Below are 27,199 nucleotides of genomic sequence, written 5' to 3' on the forward strand. Positions count from 1 at the left end.
TTTCAGGAGGTCCCATTTATTCATTGATTCTCTTATTGTCTGTGCTACTGGGGCTCTACCTAGGAAGTGGTCTCCTATGCCTATATCTTGTAGACTACTTCCCACTTTCTCTCCTGTTTTATTCAATGTGGTCAGATTAATGTTGAGGTCTTTAATCCATTTTGACTTGATTTTTGTGCATGGTGATGGATATGGATCTACTCTCTATTGGAACTTCTCGTAGCGGGTCAGGTTCCCTTGTTGGGCAGGGAGTTCACTGATAGAATGCCTACCTTTCCTCAGGCAGGCTATTGAAGCACAGGCACTCCCTCTTTCCCGGATGCACTAACAGAGCAGGCCCAGCATGCAAGGCAGCTGAGCTGGGGAAATTTTATGACCCCAGTGGGAAGGGAGAAATATAGGAATTTGTACCTGGATGGAAGCTGGGATGGCAGGCGGTAAAGCTTAGCAGGGTGGAGCCAGCAGTGCAGGGTGACCAGGGAGTCTATGGGGTCGGGGAAAGTCCGAGCTCCTCCTCGCAGGGCCCCTGCCGCGGGCCCGAAGCAATCTCACCCCTCTGATGGCCCTCTGGATGTAAGCTGGGATGGATGGCGGGAGAGCTTAGCAGGGTGGAGTCAGCATTGCAGGGTTACCTGGGAGTCTATGGGGTAGGGGAAAGTCCGAGCTCCTCCTCGTAGGGCCCCTGCCGTTGGCCTGAAGCAAACTTACCCCTCCAATGGCCCTCTGGGTATATCTGGGTCTTCTATTTGAATCCATAGGTCGATTTCTCTGTTCTTATGCCAGTACCAAGTTGTTTTCAATACTGTAGCTGTGTAATAGAGTTTGAAGTCAGGGATGGTTATACCTCCAGAAGTTCCTTTATTATATAAGATTGTTTTGGCAATCCTGGGTTTTTTTTTGTTTTTCCATATAAAATTGATTATTATTCTCTCAAGGTCTGTGAAGAAGTTTGATGGGATATTGATGGCGATTGCATTGAATCTATAGATTGCTTTCGGTAGAATTGCCATTTTTACTATGTTGAACCTCCCAATCCAAGAGCAGGGGAGATCTTTCCATTTTGTGGTATCCTCCTCAATTTCTTTCTTCAAAGACTTAAAGTTCTTGTCAAATAGGTCTTTCACTTCCTTGGTCAGAGTTATCCCAAGATATTTTATACTACTTGTGGCTATCGTGAAAAGTGAAGTTTCTCTGATTTCCCTCCCTGCTTCTTTATCCTTTGTGTATAGGAGGGCAACTGATTTTTGGAGTTGATCTTGTATCCTGCCACATTACTAAAGGTGTTTATCAGCTCTTGGAGTTCTTTGGTAGATGTTTTGGGGTCGCTCATGCATACTATCATATCGTGTGCAAATAACGAAAGTTTAACTTCTTCCTTTCCAATTCGAATCCCCTTCATCCCCTTATGTTGTCTTATTGCTATTTCTAGAACTTCAAGCACTATATTGAAGAGGTATGGGGATAGTGGACAGACTTGTCTTGTTCCTGATTTCAATGGAATGGCTTTGAGTTTCTCTCCATTCAGTTTGATGTTAGCTGTCGGCTTGCTGTAAATAGCTTTTATTATATTTAAATATGATCCTTGTATCCCCAATCTCTTCAACACCTTTATCATAAATGGGTGTTGAATTTTGTCAAATGCTTTTTCAGCATCTAATGAAATGATCATATGGTTTTTTTTCTTTCAGTTTATTTACATGATGGATTACATTGATAGATTTGCGTATGTTGAACCAGCCCTGCATCTCTGGAATGAAGCCTACTTGATCACAATGGATAATTTTTTTAATGTGGTCTTGGATTCGGTTTGCCAGGATTTTTTTGAGAATTTTTGCGTCGATGTTCATGAGTGAGATTGGCCTGTAATTCTCTTTCTTGGTTGTGTCTTTATGTGGTTTTGGCATCAGGGTAACTGTAGCTTCATAAAAAGAGTTTGGCAATGATTCTTCTGTTTCTATATTTTGAAATACCTTAAGGAGTATAGGTATCAGCTCTTCTTGAAAGTTCTGGTAGAATTCTGCATTAAATAAATGGGACCTCCTGAAACTGAGAAGCTTCTGTAAATCAAAGGACACTGTCATTATGACAAAAAGGCAAGCTACTGATTGGGAGAAGATCTTCACCAACCACTCACCAGAAAAAAGGTCTGATCTCCAAAATATACAAATAACTCAAGAAACTAGACATCAAAACTCCAATTAACACAATTAAAAAATGGGATTCTGAACTGAACAGATAATTCTCAACAGAAATTCCAGTGGCCAAAAAACATGTAAGGTCATGCTCAACCTCCTTAGTGATCAGGGAAATGTAAATCAATCCAACTTTGAAATATCATCTTACACCTGTCACAATAGCTAAACTCGAAATCACCAATGATAGCCTATGCTGGAGAGGATGTGGAGTGAGGGCAACACTCATTCATTGTTGGTAGTAATGCAAATTTGTGCAGCCACTTTGGAAATCAGTGTGGCGGTTTCTCAGGAAACTGGAAATCAACCTAACTCAGGACCCACTAATTCCACTCTTGGGAATTTACCCAAGAGATGCCCTATCATACTACAAAAGGATTTATTCAACTATGTTCATAGCATCACTATTTGTAATAGCCAGAACTTTGAAACAACCTAGGTGCTCCTCAATAGAAGAAAGGTTAAAGAAGGTATGGAACATATAGACATTGAAGTTTTATTCAGTGCTTAAAAAAAAAGGCATCTTGAATTATGCATGCAAATGGATGGAAAAAAGAAAATGCTTTACTGAGTGAGGTAACCCAGACGCAAAAATGGAATATGGTATGTAATCACTCATAAGTGGACTCTAGCCATAATTAAATGACATTGAGCCTATAGTGACCCTATAGAAGCTAAATAAGAAGGTGAACCCAAAGAAAATCATATAGTTATCCTCCTGGATATTGAAAGTAGACAAGACTGCCAGGCTAAACTTGGGTGCACGGGGGTGTGGGGGTGAATGTAAGGGGAGATAGGTAGAGAGAAGGTAGAAGTAGATGATTCGGGAGAGCTTGGAGGAATGGAATGGATGGATGGAGGAAGGGTGGATATGAGAACAGGGAAGTAAATACTTTAATTAAGGGAGCCATTTTAGGGTTAGCCAGAGTCTTATCTCTACAGGGGTTTGCAGATCCAAGGAGATGTCCCCAGATTGTTCCTTGTTCAGCAGAGGAGAGGGTGCCTGAACTGGCCTTGTCCCATAACCACACTGAGGAATATCTTGTGTATCACCATAAAAATTCATCTGGCGATGGATGGAGATAGAGACAGAGACCCACACTCGAGCACTGGACTTTGCTCCCAAGGTCCAAATGAGGAACAGAAGGAGGGAGAACATGAGCAAGGAAGTCAGGGTCACAAGTGGTGCCTCCACCCACTGAAACGGTGGGACTGATCTAATGGGAGTTCATCAAGTCCAGCTGGACTGCGAGTGATGGAGCATGTGGTCAAAATGGACACTCTGAATGTGGATAGCAAAGAAGGCAGACTGAGAAGCCAAGGACAATGGCACTGGGTTTTTAATTCTACTGCATGGACTGACTTTGTGGGAGCCTGGTTTGTTTGGATGCTCACCTTTATAGACCTGGATGGAGAGGGGAGGACCTTGGACTTCCCCCAGGACAGGGAACCCTGACTGCTCTTAGGACTAGAGAGGTAGGGGCAGGTGGGGAGGGAGGCGGAAAAGGGAGGCAGGGAGGAGGTGGAAATTCTTAATAAAAAAATAAATAGATAAAACAATTTTTTTAAAAAAAAGGAATATCGGTATCAGCTTTTCTTGGAAGTTCTGATAAAATTCTGCATTAAAACCATCAGGTCCTGGGCTTTTTTTTGGTTGGGTTTCCTCATGACGTATAGGTCTACTTAAATAGTTCACCTGGTCTTGATTCAATTTTGGCATATGACATTTATTTAAAATCAAGTCCATTTCTTTCACATTTCCCAACTCTGTGGCATATAAGCATCTGTAGTGAGACCTAATGATTCTCTGAATTTCCTCAGTGTTTGTTGGTATGTACCCCTTTTTATTTCTGCTCTTGTTAATTTGCATGTTCTCTCTCTGCCTTTTGATTAGTTTGGATAAATGTTTGTCAATCTTGTTGACTTTCTCAAAGAACCAGCTCTTTGTTTCGTTGATTCTTTGGATTGTTTTCTGTGTTTCTATTTTGTTGATTTCAGCCCTCAATTTCATTATTTCCAGTCTTCTACTCCTCTTGGGTGAATCTGCTTCTTTTTTTCTAGATCATTCAGCTGTGCTATTATGTCTCTAATGTGACCTTTTTCAGCTTTTTTAATGTGGGTACTTAGAGCTGTGAACTTTCCTCTAACACAGTTTTCTTAGTGTCCCATTGGTTTTGGTATGTTGTGTCTTTATTTTTATTGAATTCAAGGGAGACTTTAATTTCTTTATTTCTTCCCTGACGCAGGGGTGGCTCAGTAGTTGACTGTTCAGCTTCCATGAGTTTGTAGACTTTCTGGGGTAAGAATTACTGTTAAATTCTAAGTTTATTCCATGGTAATACGATTAGACACAGATGGTTATTAAAATTTTTTTGTATCTGTAGAAGTTTGCTTTGTTACCGAGTATGTGATCAATTTTTGAGAAATTTCCATGAGATGCTGAGAAGGAGGTATATTCTTTCCTATTTGTGTGGTACATTCTATACATATCTACTAAGTCCGTTTGAATCATTACCTCCATTAATTCTCTTATTTCTCTGTTAGGTTTCTGTCTAATTAACCTGTCCATTGGTGAGAAAAAAGTGTTGAAGTCTCCCACTATTAGTTTATGGGGTTGGATGTGTGCCTTCAGTTCTAGTAATGGTTCTTTTACATATGTGGGTGCTTTTATATTAGGGGCATAGATATTCAGGTTTGAGGCTTCATCCTGATGAATTGTTCCTGTTATGAGAATAAAATGTCCATTTCCATCTTTTCTGATTGATTTTAGTTTTAAGTCCATTTTGTTAGATATTAGTATGGCCACATTTGCTTGTTTCTTAGGTCCATGTGATTGAAAAACCTTTTCCCAAAACTTTTCTCTGAGTGTGTCTTTGTGGTTGAGGTGTGTTTCTTGTAAACAGCTGAATGTTGGATCCTGTTTTCGCTTCCAATCTCTTAGCCTGTGCCTTTTTATAGGTGAATTTAGTCCACTGATATTAAGTGATATTAATGACCAGTGGTTCTTAACTTTGGTTATTTCTTCTTCTTTTTTTGGTGGTAGAATTTGTGTTTTTCCCATCGAGTTGTGCTGGTGAAGGGTCGCTAGATGTCTGAGTTATTGTGGGCATTGTTGGATTCCTTGGCTTGTGATTTTCCTAATATTACTTTCTGTAAGGCTGGATTTGTAGCTACATATTGTTTAAATTTGTTTTTATCCTGAAATATTTTGTTTTTTCCGTTGATAGTGAACAATAGCTTGGCTGCGTCTATGGTCTCTTAGTTTCTTCAGTACCTCTATCCAGGACCTTCTGGCTTTCATGGTTTCCATAGAGAAGTCTGGTGTAAGTCTGGTAGGTTTACCATTTATAAGTTACTTGATCTTTTTCCTTTGCAGCTCTTAATATTCTTTCTTTTTTCTGTATGTTTTGTGTTTTTATTATTATATAGTGAGGGGATTTTTTTTCATCCTGTCTATTCGGTGTTCTGTATGCTTCTTGAACCTACATAGGAATATCTTTCCTCAGGTTGGGAAAGTTTTCTTCTATAATTTTGTTGAATATATTTTCTGGGCCTTTGAGCTGTAATTCTTCTCCTTCTCCTGCCCCTAATATTCTTAGGTTTGGTCTTTTTATTATTTCCTTGATTTCCTGGATGCTTTGTGATGATAATTTGTTGGATTTGCTGTTTTCCTTGATCAGTGCATTTATTTTCTCTATGGTATCTTCAGCATTTGAGATTCTTTTTTTCTATCTCTTGTATTCTGTTGGTTATGCTTTTCTCTGTCATCTCTGTTCACTTACCTAGATTTTCCATATCCAGCCAGCCCTCGGTTTGTGTTTTCTTCATTGCCTCCATTTCAGTTTTCAAGTCTTGAACTGTTTCCATTGTCTGTTTGATTGTTTTTTTTTTCTTGGTTTCCTAGGGTATCTTTTACAGATTTATTCATTTCTTCAAAATTTTTGTTATTCTTCTCATTCATTTGTTTAAGGGAGTTTTTTTTTTACCTCCTGTTTATGGGACTCTATCATTTTCATAATGTCATTTTTATCTACATCTTCTGGATTAGAGTGTTCAAGTCTTCCTTTTGTATGTTCCCTGGGTTCTGGTGTTATCATGTTGTTTTTCAGATTGTTGGAGTAATTCTTGTATTGGCACCTATCCATCTCTTCCTTCAAATGCTCTCTAATGGATTTTCTGGTACAGGATCAGGGGCACTTGCTGACCAGGGACCTTGCAGACAAAAGACCAAGCTTTCTGACTGCAAGCTTAGTGAAACAAAGGATTTTCTGCCCAGTTGCACTCACCACCCTGTCCCAGCCTCCAAACAGGCTGAACTGGGGTGTCTTACAGACCCGAAGAAAGGAAGGCGTGTTTGGGCACTAACTGGGATGGGATAGGAAGAGAGAGGCAGTAGCCGGGGAGAGAAGCCCCTGCAGAATAACCAGAAAGACTAGGGGGTTGAGCTAGGTAGTTGTTATTAAGAATGTGCCATGTACTCATTTCATGAGTCACCATTTTTGGATAACATCTGCCATAATCGTACATCCACAGTAGGGATGTGCGAATTCGAAATGTTATGTAGGAGGAACAGGGATGAGAAAGAAACACAGAGACACAGGGTAGTAATGGGAAGGCAACTCAGGCAATACTAAATTCATATGCTTTTAAACCTCAATTAAAAAGGTGGAAAGAATGCTTTAACTTGATACAAAGGGCAACCAGAACAGTTCCTTTCTCTAATAACTGAGATATCAAGCCATTAATTCCTGAGCAAAATGCTTGATATATGGGACAATGAGCCCACCATAGACTAATTATCCTGCAGACAGCCACTTCTTTAGTCAAAACTCCTTTTTCCTAAAGAAGAAGCAGAAGTCTGCTTGAATTCTCTGACCTTTGGTCAGGGTGGAGTAGATCTACCTCTAAAGGCCATCTTAATGTCGAAACACAAAGTAACGACAACCTTTTTCAGGATATCTTGTTTTGTAGCCACACCTGTTTTCAACAACTTTGAAAGAGCAAAAATAAGCTCAAACTCTCTGACCTTTACACAAGGTGGAATAGGCCCACATTTTTTGGTATCCATAATCTCAGAGGAAAGATTTTTAGACTTTAGACATTAAAATGTTGAGACTGAAAGACTATGGGCACTTTTGAACATGGATTAAATATATTTTGCATCACTGCATAGGCACATATATATGTATATATGAAGGCCAGAGTGGAAGTAGTATGTGTTGGTTTCAAACACAAAGTCTCCCCTAAACTCATCTGTTTGAAAATTTTGGCCCCAGTTGATAGAACTGTGTAAAAGAATTCAAAAGTAGGAGCTTGTTGAAAGAGGTGTGTCTTTGGGATGTAGGCTTTGAGTTTTCAAAACATTCATTCTGTTCTCAGTGTTCTCTCTAATTCCTGTTTGTGAATGAATATGTGATCTCTCAGCTGCTTTCTACCTGCCACATTTGCTCTGGCATCATAAACTAGAATCTTCTCTCAACTTAATGGGCCATGCTTTGTTGAATTCCCCTGGGATTCCTTACCCACTGGAAGGAGTGGAAGAGGCATGGGATTGGGGGAGGAGAAGCAGGGCAGAAGGAGTGGTGGGAGGGAAAACTGTGTTTGGAATGTAAAATGAAATTTAAAAAAATAAAAATAAATAATTAAAAAAGTCAAAAATTTCTCTTACTTTTTCAATTTGCCTTGGTCATAGTGTTTTATCACAGCAATATAAAATTAAATAATACAGTGTTCATCAATAAATGATATAATAACAAAAGTGTAGTGCATATATACAAAGTGACCTTATTCAGTTATAAGAAAAATGAAATTATTAAATTTGCAGGTTAAGGAACAGAAATGGAAAATGCTACTGAATGATATAGCTGTGATTTAGAGAGAAATGCATCATGTTATCACATGTATAAACTTCACTATAAGATCTTTTTATTTCTTTACTTTCTTTGAATTTCCTATGAAAGTCAAGAAATGAGAAAGTTGTTATTCTTTCAGAGAGATAATTACAAACAGAGGTAAATATTAGAATGTAGGTGGTACAAATGAGCAAGGGGAATAACACAGCACGAAGATTTAAGTTGTAACAGCAATTGCATGACATGGCAAGGTAAATCATTTGGGGACTATCTAACACTGAGGGTGTTTAGCAAACATACATGGAAATTTTCTGTTTTATAAGCTTCCTTTAAAATGCATACAAACCAGATTAAGTGGAGTTACACTACATAGAGAAATATTGCTTATTGCAGAAACCTTTTTGAAAAAATAATAAGAACAATTAAAGTTTTGGGACACCTCAATTGAGTTTTTGGTAAGAGCTTCCCAGAAAATTCTCTCAAATATGGGCTATTACCATTGTTTCTGGTTACCCAATAGAATTTAATCACAAGCCCTTGTGATGGTTTGAAGGATAAATATCTTTTATAAGTTCATGTTTCTGAATACTTGGTTAGCATTTCATGACATTATTTTGAGTAATTGTGGAGCCTTATTGGCAATGGCACAACACTATGGATTGGGTTCAAATATTTGTAGTCTTGCCCTACTTACTGTCCTTTCTGCTTCATACTTCTATTTGAAGATGCGTGTTCCCAGTTGCTGTGGGACAATGGTCAGTATTTGATCAATTATATTTTAAATAAACACTGATTGGCCAGTAGCCAGGAAGGAATTATAGGTGGAGCAACCAGGGGGGAGGTAGAAGCAAGGTGATGAGAACAGGAGAATTCTGGGAAAATGAAAGCTTATTCTGCAGTCCTGACCCAGCCACATGTTGGGAGAAGGCGGCCCTTTTTGTGTCCTGTCTGCCCAGCTATCTTATACCCAAAATAATCACACTGAAACTGTATTAATTAAAACACTGCTTGTCCATTAGCTCTAGCCTCCTAATGACTAACTCTCACACCTTGATTTAACCCATTTCTATCCAATCTGTGTTTATCACAAGGTTGGGGCTTTCTGGGAAATATTCAGTATGTCTGACCTGTCAGCTCCATGGTGGCTCTCTCTGGTTCTGCTTCCTTTCTCCCAGAATTCAGTTTTATCTTCTCTCTCTACATAAGTTCTGCCCTATCAGGCCAAGCAGTTTCTTTATTAATTAACCAATGAAAGAAATACACAAACAGAAGGATATCCTACACTATTTCCCTTTTTCTATTTAAAAAGGAAAGAGAGGCTTTAACTTTAGCATAGTAAAGTTACATATAACAAAACAGTTACCAAGCAAGAATTACAGCTAAAATATTTATATCTATTTCTTCTTTGATCATAACAAAGGGAATTATAACTATCTCTTTTCTTCAACTCTATCAAAGACTCCAAAAGGATATAATATTACCTAAGTAAACAAGAAGTGCATTGAAGCAACTTCCAAAACTCTAGAATTGTCAGAGACATCTCGCTGCCTGAATAGGTTACCCAAAGTTCTTCTGTACCATTGGGGCTTGCATCTTTAGCCCACAGGCCCATAGTATCCAGCAGACTTTTCCATGAAGCAGGAAAATTCAAAGACATTTCAGTCACTTTTTTCTGTGTCTTGCAGAATGTCTTGCAGACTCTTTCATGAATCAGGAACATGGAAGGATGATCTCTAGAAAAGTTCAGCAATCCTCTCTCTGTGGGTGCTGCATGTCCAGTGAAACAGTAGAGGCAAGAGCAGTTTCTTGCCCAAATGACTAAGGAGCTTCTTTGATACCCATCTTCCTCTTGAAGTAGATTGGTGCTGCCAGGAGCAGATGTATTTAATTGTCCTGAAAAGTCCTAAGTTATTAAAACCTATTAAATGCCATATTGTGTAGTCTTTGAAAGATATGAAGAATGCCTATCTAACTGAAATATATCTCTATATATCTAGAAAATCTAACTAACATGACTTCAAGCTTGACTATTATCGATGATTATCCATTAACAGCCTATATTTCCTAATTATACATTACATCTTTAAATGAACTACACCATCACAATATCTTAATCAAGAGCAAAAATATGCATATAACAAGATTGACCTTAAATTTATATCAATAAATCAAGATTTATACCATTGCAAATTATTCATATCTGTATCATATCCCCCTTTAAATGTAAAAGAACATTTATAAACAAAGTTTGGGAATATGGGCACAGTTTTTTCTCTCCAAACTGCTTTTTGTTGTATGGGGGCACTGTTAATCAGGTCTTTCATGGGATATCCTGTGTGATAGGTTCATCTCATTCAGCAGTTGGGTGAGTAAATTTTTGATGGTGTTTATGGTGACCTTTCAGGAGGTTGTAGTCTCTCATAATATATTGATCTAGAAGCAATCCACAGGGTCTCCTCTTCTGTAAAAGCAAAAGAAGAACCCCTTTTCCAAAGCATCCTATCATTAGACCCAAATTCTGAAGTCATAATACCTTTATAATATATATCCTGGTTTAGTTTAGCAGCCCATACAATGAAATATCTCTGTATTTAGCTCCTTCACGGTCAAAAATTCAAATAAAACACAATAATATACGTAATCCAGAATCTCTATGAAGTTTCCATTTTTACATGGCTTATCTCTATCACTTTATCTATCACTCTATCACTTTACTCTGTCTCTTTAAAGACTTTACCCCCCTTTTAAAGCATTAACTTTCTTTTATGTCTTTTTATAATCTTTTTCTTCTCTCTCCCAATCCTATGTATGTTTATCTAGCACTATGACCCATTAGAGGTCTTTTATGTCTGAATCTGTCCTATTGTATTGTCTTACATTCTCTACTGTCTTGAAGAGATTTAAAATACTAAGTAGCTTGGTTGAAGCTGCTCTGGATATTGTTTGCACCTCTCTCCAATTTAAAATGATGGACGTACCATTTCTGATAGCTCTGTGGCTGCCAGATAGGAGCCACACTCAGCATTTTAACTCTGAGAACATGCGTGTAGCACATAAACTCTTTTTATCTGATTTACATCAAATCGGCCACACATAGCACTGTGCAGCCTGTAACCATCTCTGTGTATGGTAGTAGGAATCTGTCATGCTTTCCTGCCTGCCTAAGCCTGATCCCACAGTCTGCCCAGACAGGAAGAGCTGAGCCATAGACATGATCTTTCCTCCTGACCCTGAGTGGGCACAGAAACACATGGGCCAACAAATGCCATTGAAATGCTTAATAGCTGGCATTTGTACTAGTGGCACAGCCCAGGAAGCCATGTTTTAAACCCACACAGCTTTTTTTAATGGGGGTTGTTACTGCTAAATCAGGGAATTTTTTTCTTAAAGGAGCTATGGCATGCCACCATAGCCATAAAAAGAAATCACACAGAGGTATCTATAAGTTATAAACCTTTTGGTTCATTAGTTCAGACTTCTTATTAGCTCTTGTAACTGATATTAATCAATTATTCTTAATCTATGTTAGCCACATGGTGAAGTACCTCTTTCAGTGGAGCAAGTCACATCCTGCTTCTTTGGTGATCTGGGCAGGACTGCGGAAAGAGCTTCCTTCTTCCCAAAATACTCCTGTTCTAATTGTCCCGTCTCTACTTCCTGTCTAGCTACTGAGCAATCAGTGTTTATTTAAAACATAATTGACAGAATTGTCCCACACCAGCCACAAAAGAAGCACAATGTGACTGCCTCACTGAATAAGGTACCATGCCACAAGGCTAACATAGAAAATTATAATGGGTTAATACAAGTTGTAAAAGGAAATAAGAAGTCTGAGCTAATGGATCAATCAGTTTATAGTTAACGTAGACCTCTGTGTGTTTATTTGGGAATAAAGGACTGTGGGAACTGGGCAGGACAGAAAACTCAGACAACAACCAGGTTCCTATTTCAACAAGCATCATGCATTCTATTAGATGATCTGTCTCCACACCATATATACTGTAGGCCAAATAAACTCCTGCTGCTATAATATGCTTTTAATCATGGGTTTTTATCATACCAATATAAAAGTAATTAATATAGATATTACTATTGAAGCTATAATATATTTTAATTATAGCAAATTGAGAAATTCATCACAAAATTTAATAAGCATTTCTTATTTGCTAGCTAGCTTTTATGGTGATAGAAGGTGTTATGAAAGCTGTTGGGGAAGAAATCATCAATTCAATAGTCTTTTTATTTTCCAAGAAAGAGGTTTTCTCTGTCAGTCAACACAACAGTCATCAACAATTTTACAACCTTCTTACATGCAATAATTATCAGCTTAGCAATACCTGTCCATAGGTAAAATAGTATAATAATCATTTTGGGAGTGTCATGGACCAAAGAAGAAAGCTCATTATTATTATTTGGATTAATGAATACAGTACCAAAAGTACTTGCTAAAACCTTATCCTATTTTATATATTATTATATCTGTTATCCTTCTCCAGATATGCTTCCTATTTTGAGCATATGAAGCTTATCATAGAGAATATTAGTGCAAAGTCTGTGTATGGAGTTCATTGTCTTAAATTTCCTCAATGTAATTCTTTCCTCAAAAGGTTTAGGGAATAATATATAAGGGATAGACAAAAATTAATAAGTAAAAAATTGAAGGTGACACCTACAAATTACTGTCTTTGTTAATGATAGGACTAATTACTTTATGAATTCAAAGAGACTGTTGTTATCTGCATAAGACCTGCTCAAGAACAAGCCAGTCAATATTCTATAAAAGAAGATGTTCAGGGCATGTATGTACCCACTCATAGCTGAAGAGCTATTGGTAACTAATAGCTAATGGGAAAAGGATCCTCTATTTTTTTTTTTTTATTTGTGGTCACTTCTGGGATGTCTATGTACCACTGGAAAGTCACATGCCCATGAACATATGTGTACATATACTTAAACTCTGTGAATTGTAAAATTGAATATTTTAAATAGAATTCATAATGCTGAGAGAGGAGCATGTTGGAGAAACACAGGAAGACATTTGGGCCAGTGTACACTTAGTAAAAATACATTGTGTATATTATGAAACTATCAAAGAATAAATAAAATATTATATATAAAACAATAATATCATCTATAAATAATTTTGCAATTTAATTGATTTTTTATTTTTATGGGTTTAGCAGTATGTCTTGAGAAAAAAATTAATTTTTCTTTTATTATTATATTTATGATATTTTATGCCATGTTTAAGGACCCATTGCCAAAAAGAAATTTAAAAAATATTGTTATTTATTTGATATTTGAATGATTTTTAAAGTTTTAGCCTTAATATTTACATCATTGATCCAATTAGATTTAATTTTTATATATGATATACTAAAGTATCTGACATTATTCTTTTGCACTGGACAACTTTTTTATTACAGACTAAGTATTATTGCCAACAATTGATTTAATAAAACTTAAATGTTTTGTCTTATTACTTATCTATTAGTAATATCCGTTTGCTATGCATGTATATCAATTTATTTGTATCTAGTAGCTAATTTTCTTTATTATGGTTGCTACTGGTGTGGGAGAATTATCTGTATTCTGTCAATCATATTTTAATAAAACGCTGATTGGCCAGGCAGGCAGTATAGGCGGGAAAGCCAGACAGGAAGTAGGGTGGAGCAAAGAGACTGGGAGTATTCTGGAAGCAGAAGCTCTCTCTCAGCCATTCCTGTACAGACCACCGAAGAGGCAACATGTAAGCTGTCACACCGAGAAAGGTACTGAGCCCATGTGGCTAACATAGATGAGAATAACGGGTTAATATAAGTTATAAGAGTTAACAAGAAGCCTGACCTAATGGACCAATCAGTTTATAACCTTATGGAGTCTTGTGTGTGATTTTCTTTGTTGCTTGCCGGCTGTTGGGGTACTGGGAGGGACAGAAACCCCAACAAGCCAGCCCTCATGCTACATATGGCGCCAACGTGTGGACAACTGTATCCACATAAAGCCTGAGACAGCTTGGGAAGTAATTCTAGAACAAAATAACAGCATTATTCATGGTTTCCTGGTAGCAGCAATTTCTCGGGTCTGCTCTGCTTGCTAGAGGCAAGCAAATGCTCTCATCTAAGAGAGGCTTCCTGACTCAGCTTTAGCTGCAAAACCTTGCAGCTCTTTTAAGAGGTCCTGTCGCAAAGCACTTAAACGGTGTTGATGAAAAGCTGAATGCATGCTTTTCGGTTTTCAGCCGTAACAGGAAAAAAGCTGCGCTGTTTTAAAATGCCATCTTTCTGGGCCGTCCTGCCAGGGCAAACTCTGACTCTTTCAGGCAGGCGGTCCAGCTGAGTGTGGACTGTGAGCAGAATGCTCCAGCTTACTTGCTAGCAAGGACCTTGAAACGCCATAGAGTTGTGGCAACAAAAATGGCTACAGCCAGTACCTCCGCAGAGGCTGGAAAGCTAAGGATCTAGCCGTCAAAGCCACGGCTTTCCGTATTGTTTTGTAAATTAAAGGCTCATGTGGTCAGAAAAAGAGAGATATACAGTAAAGAGAGATTCAAAGATGAAGCAAACCTCTAAATGGTTTACTATGAGTTAAAAATATATGCAGGTTAAAAGGTTAAAGTCATTAAAAATAAAAAAGAAAGGGAGATATAGGGTGTGGTGGTACACACCTTTAATCCCAATGCCTGGGAGGTAGAGGCATATTGACCTCTGTGACTTTAAGGGGCAGAGGTAGTTGACCTCTGTGACTTCAAGGTGTGGTAGCACACACCTTTAATCTCAATGCCTGGGAGGCAGAGACAGACAGATCTCTGAGTTCAAGGTGTGGTAGCAAACACCTTTAATCCCAGCACTGGGGAGGCAGAGACAGAGGATCTCTGTGAGTTCAAGGACAGCCTGGTCTACAGTGTTATTCCAGGACAAAGATATATACGGAGAACCTGTCTCAAAAAGCCAAAAGATAAAAGAAAAAATAAAATAGAGGTTGAAATAAAGCTGCATAAAGATGGAAAATACACAGAGAATCTTGATACTGTATGCTATTATGCTCTCTTTGAATTGTTTGATTGCTGAGGAAGGAACAACAGCTGCTAAAAGATATTTGCTTATAAATGCTGCGGAATCAATCCAAGAAAGGTATTTTGAAAATACCTTGGCTTCAAAATTGAAGTTAACAGGTATGCTACTTTGGAGAAGAGATTCTGCTTTTGTTTCCACAGAAAACGAGAGGCTCTGGATTTATTCAGAGTTAAGAAAAATCATCTTTGACCAAGGGAGACCACCTGAGAAATCAACAGGAACAGATGGCCCAGATGACAGAGTTCTACATCCAGAACTGATTCAAGACTGCAGCCTGAGATGATCAAGACTCCCAGGATACTTCAGTCAGGACTTGATTATAACTCTAAATTTTATTTAGGTCCCCATAAGATTATCAGCGCCCCCAACCAGCAGGAAGTAGACTGAAATACTACGCCCACATTCCCAACAAATGGACTATGGGTATTTTCCTTTGTTTAAAAAAAAAAGAGGGAAATGGTGTGGGAGAATTATCTGTATTCTGTCAATCATATTTTAATAAAACGCTGATTGGCCAGGCAGGCAGTATAGGCGGGAAAGCCAGACAGGAAGTAGGGTGGAGCAAAGAGACTGGGAGTATTCTGGAAGCAGAAGCTCTCTCTCAGCCATTCCTGTACAGACCACCGAAGAGGCAACATGTAAGCTGTCACACCGAGAAAGGTACTGAGCCCATGTGGCTAACATAGATGAGAATAATGGGTTAATATAAGTTATAAGAGTTAACAAGAAGCCTGACCTAATGGACCAATCAGTTTATAACCTTATGGAGTCTTGTGTGTGATTTTCTTTGTTGCTTGCCAGCTGTTGGGGTACTGGGAGGGACAGAAACCCCAACAAGCCAGCCCTCATACTACATGCTACATGTTAAATTTTTAAAGCAAAATATGTAACACAAACAAATTGATTTGCTGTGTAAATGTGATTTCAGTTATTAAATTAAACTTGCAATTACATGTGAATTTTAACACTAAATGCACTTTGTTTGTAGATCAATATGCAAGGTATTAATATCCAAAGATTATTGCTACATTACATAAAAGTGATACAGGTCATATATTAATATTTCTTTGTAAAGTTCACTGTAGTTTTTAGTGGTCAGTGGACAAATGTAACATATCCTTAGCAATGTTCATTTTGAGAAATTTCATTTTTTTAATATTTTTTAAATTTTCAGATTTTTATTCCTGATATATAGATAATGATAAACTCTTTGCAATTGTTCTAAAATGTTGGAAGATTGTGAAATATGATCATTTACTATGTAAAATTGCTTACTACATTATATTTTTTTAAATCTGAAATCCTTTATCTAGATATGATATATTTATTTACATTTAATGTATATTAGTTTCTTCTTTTTCTTCTTGATTTGTTTGGGTTTGACATTGTTTGCTTGTATCTTTGTTTCTTTGTTTAATTATTCCAGTCTTAAATGTTGACTGTAAAACTTTGCACATGTAATATACATGCTCTGTCAATGATTTACATTGTCAGTAATTTTTTTTAACAGACTTTCACTTTGTAGATCATGTTAACATAGACTGGCCTCCCCTTGTTTTCTTCCTGATTTCACCTTCCATGTTCTAGAACTAAGGGGATGTTTCAGCATGACAATCTTCATGCAGAATGCTTGCCCTTGCAGGGACTCTAGTGCAATGCTGAAAGGGAATATTGTTGCCTTATTCTCAACATTAAATATATAAAGGTTATCCACAATTTAAGAGAACTGTCATTTTTCATAGAAATTCTGCATATATTCAAAGGTATTTAATTACTATTTCTTGTTTTTTTTATTTTTTTATTATTAAAGGCCAGTGGACTGTCATTCTTTTCTGACTATTTTAAACTTTTAATTTATTAATATTATTTATTTGTTTATTATGTCTATTTGTTACTTTTATTTTGCTATGATAAAACATGCTAGCTAAAAGCAATTTATAAAACATAAAAGGTTTATTTAGACTTATAGTTCCAGAGGCTAAGATTCCATTGAAACAGAGGAAGCATGACAGCAAGTGGCAGGGACTACAGCAACCTCAGAAAACTTGAAGTTAATATTTTGAATCACAAACACAAACAGAAATTGAAAATGAATTGGGACAAGATTATTAGCACTCATCAACCTTTTCCAATGTTGGACTTCCTTGAGAAAGGATGTACTTTGCATAATCTCCCCAGTGTCAATAATTAGGGACAGATCATTGAAGATACAAGTCCCATGGGGACATTTTTTTTATTCAAACCAGCATAATGTGATGTGATCTTTATAATTTTTCCCATCTTCACATTCCTAGGAAAAATCTCAGTATGTTAGTGCTCTCCATGTGTTACTGTCTTTCATTAGCCATCTTTTTTTAAAAAACTAATTTTGTTTAACAATGATATCCCATTTTTCTTTAGTGACTCTAGTGCTTCAAATATTTTCTTTTTTTTTTCTTTTTTTTTCTACTGATCTGTCAAGTGTTGTAAGGGAGCAGGTGGTACCATTGTTCATCCTGCCCATCTAGCTTACACTTGAAATAATCACACAGAGACTGTATTAGTTAAAGCACTGCTTGGTCATTAGCTCTAGCCTTTTTTTGTCTAACTCTCACATCTTGATTTAACCCATTTCTATTAAATCTGTATATTGCTACATGACTGTGGTTTACTGGCAAGATTCTAACCAACATCTGTCTCAGGAAGGAGCTCCATGGCATCTTGACTCTGATTTTCTTCCTCCCAGCATTAAGTTCTGTCTTGCCCACCTACCTAAGTTCTGTCCTATCAAAAGTCCAAGGCAGTTTTCTTATTCAACCAATGAAAGCAACACATAAACAGAGAGATCTTCTACACCATTTACCTTTTTCTGTTTAAACAAAAAAGAAAGGCTTTTACTCTAACATAGTAAAATTACATATAACAGGTATTAAGCAAGAATTAGTTACAATATTTATATATATTTTATCTTTTATCATAACAAAGGAAAACTATAACAATAACTATCTATTCTTCAACTCCATCAATGACTCTAAAAGGATATAATATTACCTAAGTAAACAAGAAATAAGCAAATTCCAAAACTCTAGAAATGACAGAGACATCTCACTGCCTGGACAGTCACCCAAAGTTCTTCTGTACCATGGGGGCATCCATCTTCAGCCCACAGGCCCATAGTATCCAGCAGACTTTTCCATGAAGCAGGAAATTTTAAAGACAGTTCAGTCATGATTTTATGTTTCCTGCAGAATGTCTCACAGACTCTTTTATGAAACAAGAACCCCAAAGGACTACCTCTACTTTAGGCAAGTCCAGCAGTCATCTCTCTGTGGGTACTGCATGTGCAGTGAAGCATTTATGGCAAGAGCAGTTTCTTGCCCAAATGGCTAAGGAGCTTCTTCAATGCCCATCTTCCTCGTGAAGTAGATTGGTTCTACCAGGAGCAGATGTGTCATGAAAAGCCCTAAGTTACTAAAACATCTTAAATTCCATATTCTGTAGTCTTTGGAAGATATGAAGAATGCCTATCTAAAATATATCTATGGACATCTAGAAAATCTAACCAGCATGACTACCAACTTGACTATTATAGATGATTATCCATTAACAACCTATATTTCTTAATTATACATTACATTTTTAAATGAACTACACAATCACAATTAATCAAGATTAGAAATATGCATATAACAAAATTGACCTTAAATTAGTATCAGTAAACCAAGATTCATATCTATGCAAATTATTCATATCTATATCATTTGCCCCTTTAAATGTAAAAGAACATTTATAAACAATATTTTGAAATATGGGCATAGCTTTTTTCTCTCTAAATTGCTTCATGCTCTATGGGACACTGTTAATCAGTCTTTTGTGGTTTATCCTGTATGCTAGGTTCATCTCAGTCAGCAGTTGAGCAAAGTAAGTTTTTGAGGGTGTTCACAGCAATCTTTCAGGAGGGCGTGGGCTATCATACCATATTGGTCTAGAAGCAATCCACAGGGTCTCATCTTCTGTGAAAACAAAAGAAGAACCTCTTTTGAAAAGCACCATATCCTTAGATATGGTGATTTCTTCAGTAGAACAAATTTTATTCAGATATTTTGTCCTGGAAAGCATTGACAATATACTTTAAAGTGTGACAATGGCTTTATGTGTTTATAAGTCTTGTTTAATGGGAAAGATGAACATGCTATTTAGTTTTGTAATTAAGAGTAATATTGTAAAAATAGTAGCATGTATGTGGGAAATAAAAGTGTCTCACAAATTACTCACAATAATGAAATACTTTCCTGCTGTTTGCTTATTCCTATAGAAAAATTAAAATATATTTTAAATATATAAATATAATCATTTTACTAAAACTTAAATATAGATTTTTTTAAGTATTAATTCAGTTTTCAGTGCTCTTCAGTTAAACAATAATTCACTTCCAGATTTCCTGAAAATGTAAAAATAACACAGTGTGTTATGCTTTCATTTGCCACAGTATATTCTTTGAAAATCTGCCTGACTAAAATGTCAAATAAACATAAATGTCAAATAAAACAAAAATCTACTTTTTACCAAATGTAGTGAAACACATATAGAAATGTTTAGCATTCTAGGAGTTGGTCTGTAGCAGATGCTTTACAGAATTAAGTGTTTGGACAGATTTCAAAATTCTTCAAAATACTATAAGCTTTCCACTAAATCTGAAGTTTTTGCATTTTATGATGCCAAACTTTAATCAATAAAAGCACTTTAGTGAAAACATTAAGACACCATTTTGTTTATCATAGAATAAGGGGCATTAACAGATTTTTAATTAGGATTTCTAACCCAAATTCAGTATCAGTTAGTGACTTCTTTTATACTTGATCTTATTTGGGCTTTCCAGAGGACATAAGGAAGGCAATACAGACTACTCTTCAAATTTGCTATTTAAATTCTTATCAACTGGCATTTGAATTGACAGTGTGTGCTGCAACACATCATATGAAGCAAATAAGTCAACAAGCCTTGTAATAATAGTTCCAAATGACCTATTTGCTTAGGTCAGTTCCCCAAATATATTTTATAGCACAGCAAGTAGTAATAATGCTCTTAGTTGAGAACACTCAGATGAAAAAATAAATAATCCATACACCTAGTTTGTGGTATGTAAATGATTAAGGATTCATTTACCAATAGGTGAATACTTTGCTTCTGATAAGGAGTTAAAGTATTTATCCTAGATGTTTTGTTGTTTTTGTTTGCTTGTTTTATTTTGGGCAACATGGCACAAACCTGTGTGAAAGGCGTGTTTGAAGAGTAAATCTAAAATGAGAAAATGCCTCCATCAGATTGGCCAGTAGGTAGATAAGTCTACAAGACATTTTCTTGACATGAATATTGTTGAAGGACCTTGCCCACTATGAACAGTGACATCCCAGGGCAATGCATTCTATAAGAAAGCAAGCTAAGCAAGTCAAGAGGATAAAACAAATATTCAATCTTTCTCAAGGAAGCTAACCATTAACTATACCCAAAAAGTCACAGACATCTGATAACACCCCACTAGCATAACCCAAAAAAGGGAAACACACAAACATTACTAACAAAAAAATTACCAGAGTTAACTACCACTTGTCATTAAATTGCCTAACTAAATAGAGAATTCTCAACATAAGAATTTCAAATGGCCAGAAGATACTTTAGGAAATGTTGAACTTCCTTCGCTATCAGGGCAATGCAAATCAAAACAGTTTTGAGATACCATCTTACACCTGTCAGAATGGCTAAATTAAAATTACTAATGGTGGCCTATACTGGAGAAGATGTGGAGTAAGAGGAACACTCAGCCATTGCTGGTGGGAAGGCAAACTTGTCGAACCACTTTGGATATCAGTATGATGTTTTCTCAGAAAATTGGAAATCAACCTACTTCAGGATCCAACAATACCACTCTTGGACATATACCCCAAATATGCTCAATCATACTACAAAAGCATTTGTTCAACTATGTTCATAGCAGCATTATATGTAATATCCAGAACCTGGAAACAACCTAGATTCCACTCAACAGAAGAATGGATAAAGAAAGTGTGGCAATGTACACATTAGGGTACTACTTAGTGGTAAAAAACAATGACATCGTCAGTTATGCATGAAAATGGATGGGATTAGAAAACACTATCCTGAGTAAGGGAACCCCAAACCCCAAAAATAAATATGGTATGCAACTACTCATAAGTGGTTATTAGCTGTAAACAAAGGACATTGAGCCTTTAGTTCTTGATCCTAGAGAAGCTAATAATAAGGGTAACTGAAAGAAAAACATAAATAGAGCTACCTGGAAATTGGAAACACACAAGATTTCCTGGAAAAATTTGGAGCTTAGTGGCAGGGGATAGAAGGAAGTAGAGAAGAGAAAGAGGTTGTGGTGTGGGAGAATTGTCTGTATTCCGTCAATCATATTTTAATAAAACACTGATTGGCCAGGCATGCAGTATAGGCAGGAAAGCCAGACAGGAAGTAGGGGTGGAGCAAAGAGACTGGGAGTATTCTGGGAAACAGGAAGCTCCCTCCGCCATCCCTGCTCAGACCACCGAAGAGGCAGCATGTAACTTGCCCAGCTGAGAAAGGTACTGAGCCATGTGGCTAATGTAGATAAGGATAATGGGGTAACATAAGTTATAGGAGTTAACAAGAAGCCTGACCTAATGGGCCAATCAGCTTTATAACTTATAGAGATCTCTGTGTGATTGATTTTCTCTGGGACTTGCTGGTTGTGGGGTACCGGGCGGGACAGAAACCCCAACAAGCCTGACCCTCATGCTACAAGGTTGGGAGAAGGAGAGAGTTGTGGAGAACTTGAGGGAATAGGATAGTTGAGATGGAAGAAGGACAGATATGAGAGCAGGGGAAGAGATAAAATGATTGGGGGAACTCTTTCCTGTTTCTTAGGGTCCTAACTGGGGGCATCCCTATGGATTCCCGGGAATTTTTATAGAGCCATGATTCTTGCTAGCCCTTATGTTTTAAATTTATCCATTTCTACTACTTAATTTGTATTGATATGAGTCTGTCTCTTACTGGCATGTGTCTGGTGTCTGACTCCTTTGGCAGGTACAGAGTGTCTACCCGACTCTGCCTACTCTTTCTATATATCACTTTTTTGAATTTACTGCCTGGCTTTACTCTGTGAAGCCATTACCCCAAAACAAAAACAAACAAAAAAACAAACTGCTTCTTTTTAACAATAGTAATAAAACATTCACAGCATATAGAGGGGAATCACACATCACCTTCCCATTTCTGTCCAATTAAAAAGGAACATTTTAATTTTAACAAAATAAAGTCACATATACAAAAGAGCAAGCAAGAATTATAGTTAAAATATTTAGTCTATTTATATTTAGCAAATTAAGAAAAACACTCTCTCATCTGTCCTATCTTTGTGAGTTTAAAACTTTATGGCTAATTTATCTTTTATCATAACTAAGGGAAACTATAACTATAGCTATCTGTCTTCAACTCTTCAAAGACCTCAGAAGGATATAATATTACCTAAGAAAATAGGAAGTGCATTGTAAGCAACTTACAAAGTTCTAAAATTGACAGAGATATCTCGCTTTCTGGACAATCAAAGTTCTTCTGTAACATTGGGGCATACATTTTCATCATACAGGCCCATAGTATCTATCAGACTTTTCCATAAAGCAGGAAATTTGAAGATCTGTTTGACCTTGTAACAGCAAAGTTCATTTGTTGTTTCTTCTGTGTCCTGCATAATATCTGTCAGCTTATTCTGTGAAGCAGGAGCCCTGAGGACCATCCCATCTAATGGAAAGTTAGTCAGTTCCTTTTCTGTGGGTCCTTCATATCCAGATCATATAGCATACCATAAAGCAGTCCAGGCATAAAATATTTCTTTCCCAAATAGCTAGACTTGTAACACTGAAGGCAAATTCATTAACGGGTTGCTTTAATGCCCTTCAACCTCTATGAAATAATTGATTCTGCCAGAAGCAGATATATCCCACAGTTGAGAAAACTCTAAGTCTTAAAATAGTTTAAATGCCATATTCTGTATGTCTTGGAAAGTGTTGATGAATGCCTTTCCATCTGAAATATATCTCTGAACATCTAGAACTCCTAATTATCATAGCTACAGTTTGGGTGTTATAGATGACTATTTATTAATAAACATAATATCTTAAATAAGAGCATATATGTGTGTGTGTGCATGTGTGTGTGTGTGCATGTGTGTGTGTGTGTACACATTATATACATTATAATAAATTCAGCCTTAAATTTGTTCAATAAACCTGTATTCATCTCTGTACCATATCTCCTTTAAAGTGAAAAAAAATAGTATAAACAATCATTTTGGGAATTTGGGCATAGTATTCTCCAAACTACTTCCCGCTGTTTGTTGGTCAAAGTAATTTTAGGGTTCATGGAGACCTTTCTGGGACTCTGGTTCATTCCAACCACATTAGACTGGAAGGAATCCACAGATTCTCATCTTCTGTGGAAACAAATGCAGAATCTCTCTTCCAAATTAGCATATCATTAGACTCAAATATTTATGTCAAGATATCTTTAAAATATCTGTGCTGATTTAGTTTAGCAGCCCTCACAATGAAATTTCTCTCTACAGTCAATAAATTCAAAGAAAACATAATAATATACATATTCCAAACTCGCTGTATATATTCTATTTTTATGTGGCTTTTCTTTATTTCTTTAGTCTAAGACTGTCTATACTCTTTTATATTACTTTTACTATCTCTTTAAATGCTTCTTTTTATTTTTAAAAACTATTTCTTTCTATATCTACCTATACCCATTTTCTTTTTTTTCTTAAGATTATGTACATTATTTAAACACACTGTGTCTCATATAGAAGTCCTTTATATCTGAATCTGTCCTACTATGTATCTGAAATCCTTTTCTGAAAAGGCGTGTTTTAAAGTGGTGAGTATTGTGTTTGGGGTAGCCCTGGATTCTGGCTCTGCCTCTTTGGGCCTTTCAATGTGGCAGTGGTATGTTTACCAACACAACAGGTTTATGTCACTATTAACCAACTTGCAGCACACTGCTCACAAACCCTATTTATGTGCAGTACATCACAAAAGAGCCAGAGATGTGCTATTAGCCTGAACCAACAATCCACTATTTGTTAAAGAAGCTGCACACTTTTTGCTGCTAAGGTTGAGTCCAGAAGCACTCTCTTAGAGCACATGGACCTCTGTTTGCTACCAGCAAACAGAGCCTATCTGAATAAAAATGTGGCTGCTATGAAGTCATGTTAACTCGGTTCTTTTGTGTCTAGAATTCCTTTCCAAGTACTTTCAGGGTTTCTGTTGATACAGTTGGCCCACATTGGCACCATCTATAAATGGAAGCTGCTCATTCATTTCCCAGCTGCCTAGACCTGAATAATCACACAGAAACTATATTAATTGCAACAGTTTGGCCTATTAGCTTAGGCTCCTTATTAATTAATTATTACATCTTAAATTAATTTATTTATATTAATCTGTGTATCACTACAAGGCTGTGTCTTACTAGTAAAGTTTTCAGCTATTTCTGTCTCCTTTGGCAAGTGCATGGAATCTCCCTGACTGTGTCTACTCTTTCCATATATCTTTGTTTGGATTTCCAGCCTTGCTATATTTTACTCTGTCATAGGCCCAAAGCACATTCTTTATTAACTAATGGTAATAAAACATATTCACAGGATACAGAGAGTAATACCACGTCACAGTACAGTACATGGGCATCTACATCTGGTAGCCACATTATGTTGAATGACACATTTGAAAACAATAAGCTTGCAACTTGCTTATCTATGAACACATTCTCACCCCTCTAATCCAATAACTCCTTTGTACCCTAACTTCAGGCTTTAATGGCTTACAAATGATACTCTATGATATCCAGACTAGATATTTTAGAACACTGAGGATATTTACTTGACTTTCCCTGATTTCTCTGGAGCAAACTATTTAACCTGCTTAAAAACAATTAAAAAGTCTGGTAATGATGGCCTCATTCAATGTTGATAGTGTAGATAAGAAATACCCCCAGTAGGTTCTAACATTTGAATAAATGGTTCCAATAGCTGACACTGCTTGAGGAGGTCTACCAGGTACAATCTCATCAAAGGATGTGAAACACTGGATCCAAACATTAAGATTAGAAGACTCTGAGCCACTTCCAGTTTGATCTCTCTCTCTCTCTCTCTCTCTCTCTCTCTCTCTCTCTCTCTCTCTCTCTCCTTTGTTCATATAGCTCAAAATATGAATTCTCAATATTCTGCTCCTGTCGACATTCCTTCCTGCTATGTCTGTACTGCCATTATTCTTACCCTCTGAACTGAAAGGTTTAATATACTTTTTTCTATTAGTTGCCTGTTTTTGGTGTTTTATCACAGCAATATGGAAGTAGCTAATTTACCAAGACATTTGGAGCATCTGCCAGAAATGTTTCCAGTTTTTCAAGCACATGATTGAATGTGACTTTTTTAGAAAAAGTCTTTTAGCATCAAACACAATGTCAAATATTTTAATTTGAATAAGCCTTGGCCTGTTTCTATATGTGAGACCCAAGCGAGAATTGCTCTGTCAAGCTATTCTGGAAATCATGATCTGTAGAAGAGATGGGGAACTAGAGTCATTAATAGATGACTAATGAACTACACAGTACTTTTGTTTGAAATGTTTTTCATGCCATCCCTATGCATATGCATATAGGCAATAACATTGCTAACATTGTATATAAGTGAGAAATTGCAGGAAAAGAAAGAACTAAGTATGGTTTCATAGAAAGGTAATAGTGAAATCTTCTACGAAGACCTATGTGGAGTCAAAGAAACCTTGAGTACAATAAGTGTCAGGTATGATTTTAATAAAATAATTGGTTTTAGTCCTCTAACAAACATGCTTGGCTCTTAATAAAAATAGAAGGCAAACATGATTGACAATGAGCTAGAAACACAGATTGAGGTTACCCCAAATACCTTGTTTGAAAATCCTGAAGTTTTTATAATAGGAGAATAAAGTTATAAAAGAAGATGATCCTTAAATACTTTTGTGTAAAAATTAGGTAAGAAGATTACAGAAGCAGGGAAATCTTTAAAAATTTTTAAGGCTATTTAATCACATTTTTAGCTTTTGAGTTTGCAAAAAGCAAGAGTTTATTCATAAAATTCAAAGGATTTGCCTAATGTTAGGATATATAATGAAGTGGGCAATGACTATTCCATGGGTGAAACAGTCCAATGATATTTTTAGTAGGTTCTTAACCTTCAACACTCTAAACTGTTCACTATTGCTGAGGTTCTAATCAGGAATCCAGACTTATAGAACACATGATATAGATAAAGTTTTTTTCTCAAAATTACAGTTAATATTTATATATGGCTTCACTTGTGAAATTAACTTTTAAATTTTCTTTTTACTACTGTTGGAAAAAAGGTTTGCCAAAGACCTATGTGTTCACAGGTTAACAAGCCTGTGACATGTTCGTGAGCTGGCAAACTTTTTGTCAAGTGATATCATGCCTGAAGTGACATGAACAAGCATTTACTCATTCTAGACATGGAACTGATAGAAGACTAAATAAATGGAATAATCAAGACACTGTTTCATTGTATGTTTAAGCCATGATTTATTGGTTCACTAGAGAACCAGAGGTAATGGAACCAATGAACCCACAAACAGAAAACTTGAGCCAAAATGAATTTTATTTTTCACCTTAAGAACTGATTTTCTTACATATTTAGTCACAATCATGGAAAAGAACATAAGATAGTATCCAGTCTTCTAGTATCAGTTTTTATTGCCCTACAATCTATCATTCCTCACCTTATTTGACTAATGCCATAGTTATTTACTTCTAGAGATTTGAGGGCCACATATTCAGAAGTAGTTTAGGTAGAATATCGCTCTAGTTTGCAGTTAGATGTTATCTGAGCTGGAGTCACTTCAGAGCTTTATTCTCTTACATTGCAAGCGAACCTATCCTGACATTAATTAAATAGGTTCAGTATGAAAAACCTAGGACTTTCTGTAATTTTCTCCCATTTAATTTCTCTGATTTTTTTACATGGCTTATTCAGTGAGTTGTA

This window comes from Myodes glareolus, chromosome X (assembly GCF_982192425.1).
Source record: "Myodes glareolus chromosome X, mMyoGla1.1, whole genome shotgun sequence".
Classification (NCBI taxonomy): Eukaryota; Metazoa; Chordata; class Mammalia; order Rodentia; family Cricetidae; genus Myodes; species Myodes glareolus.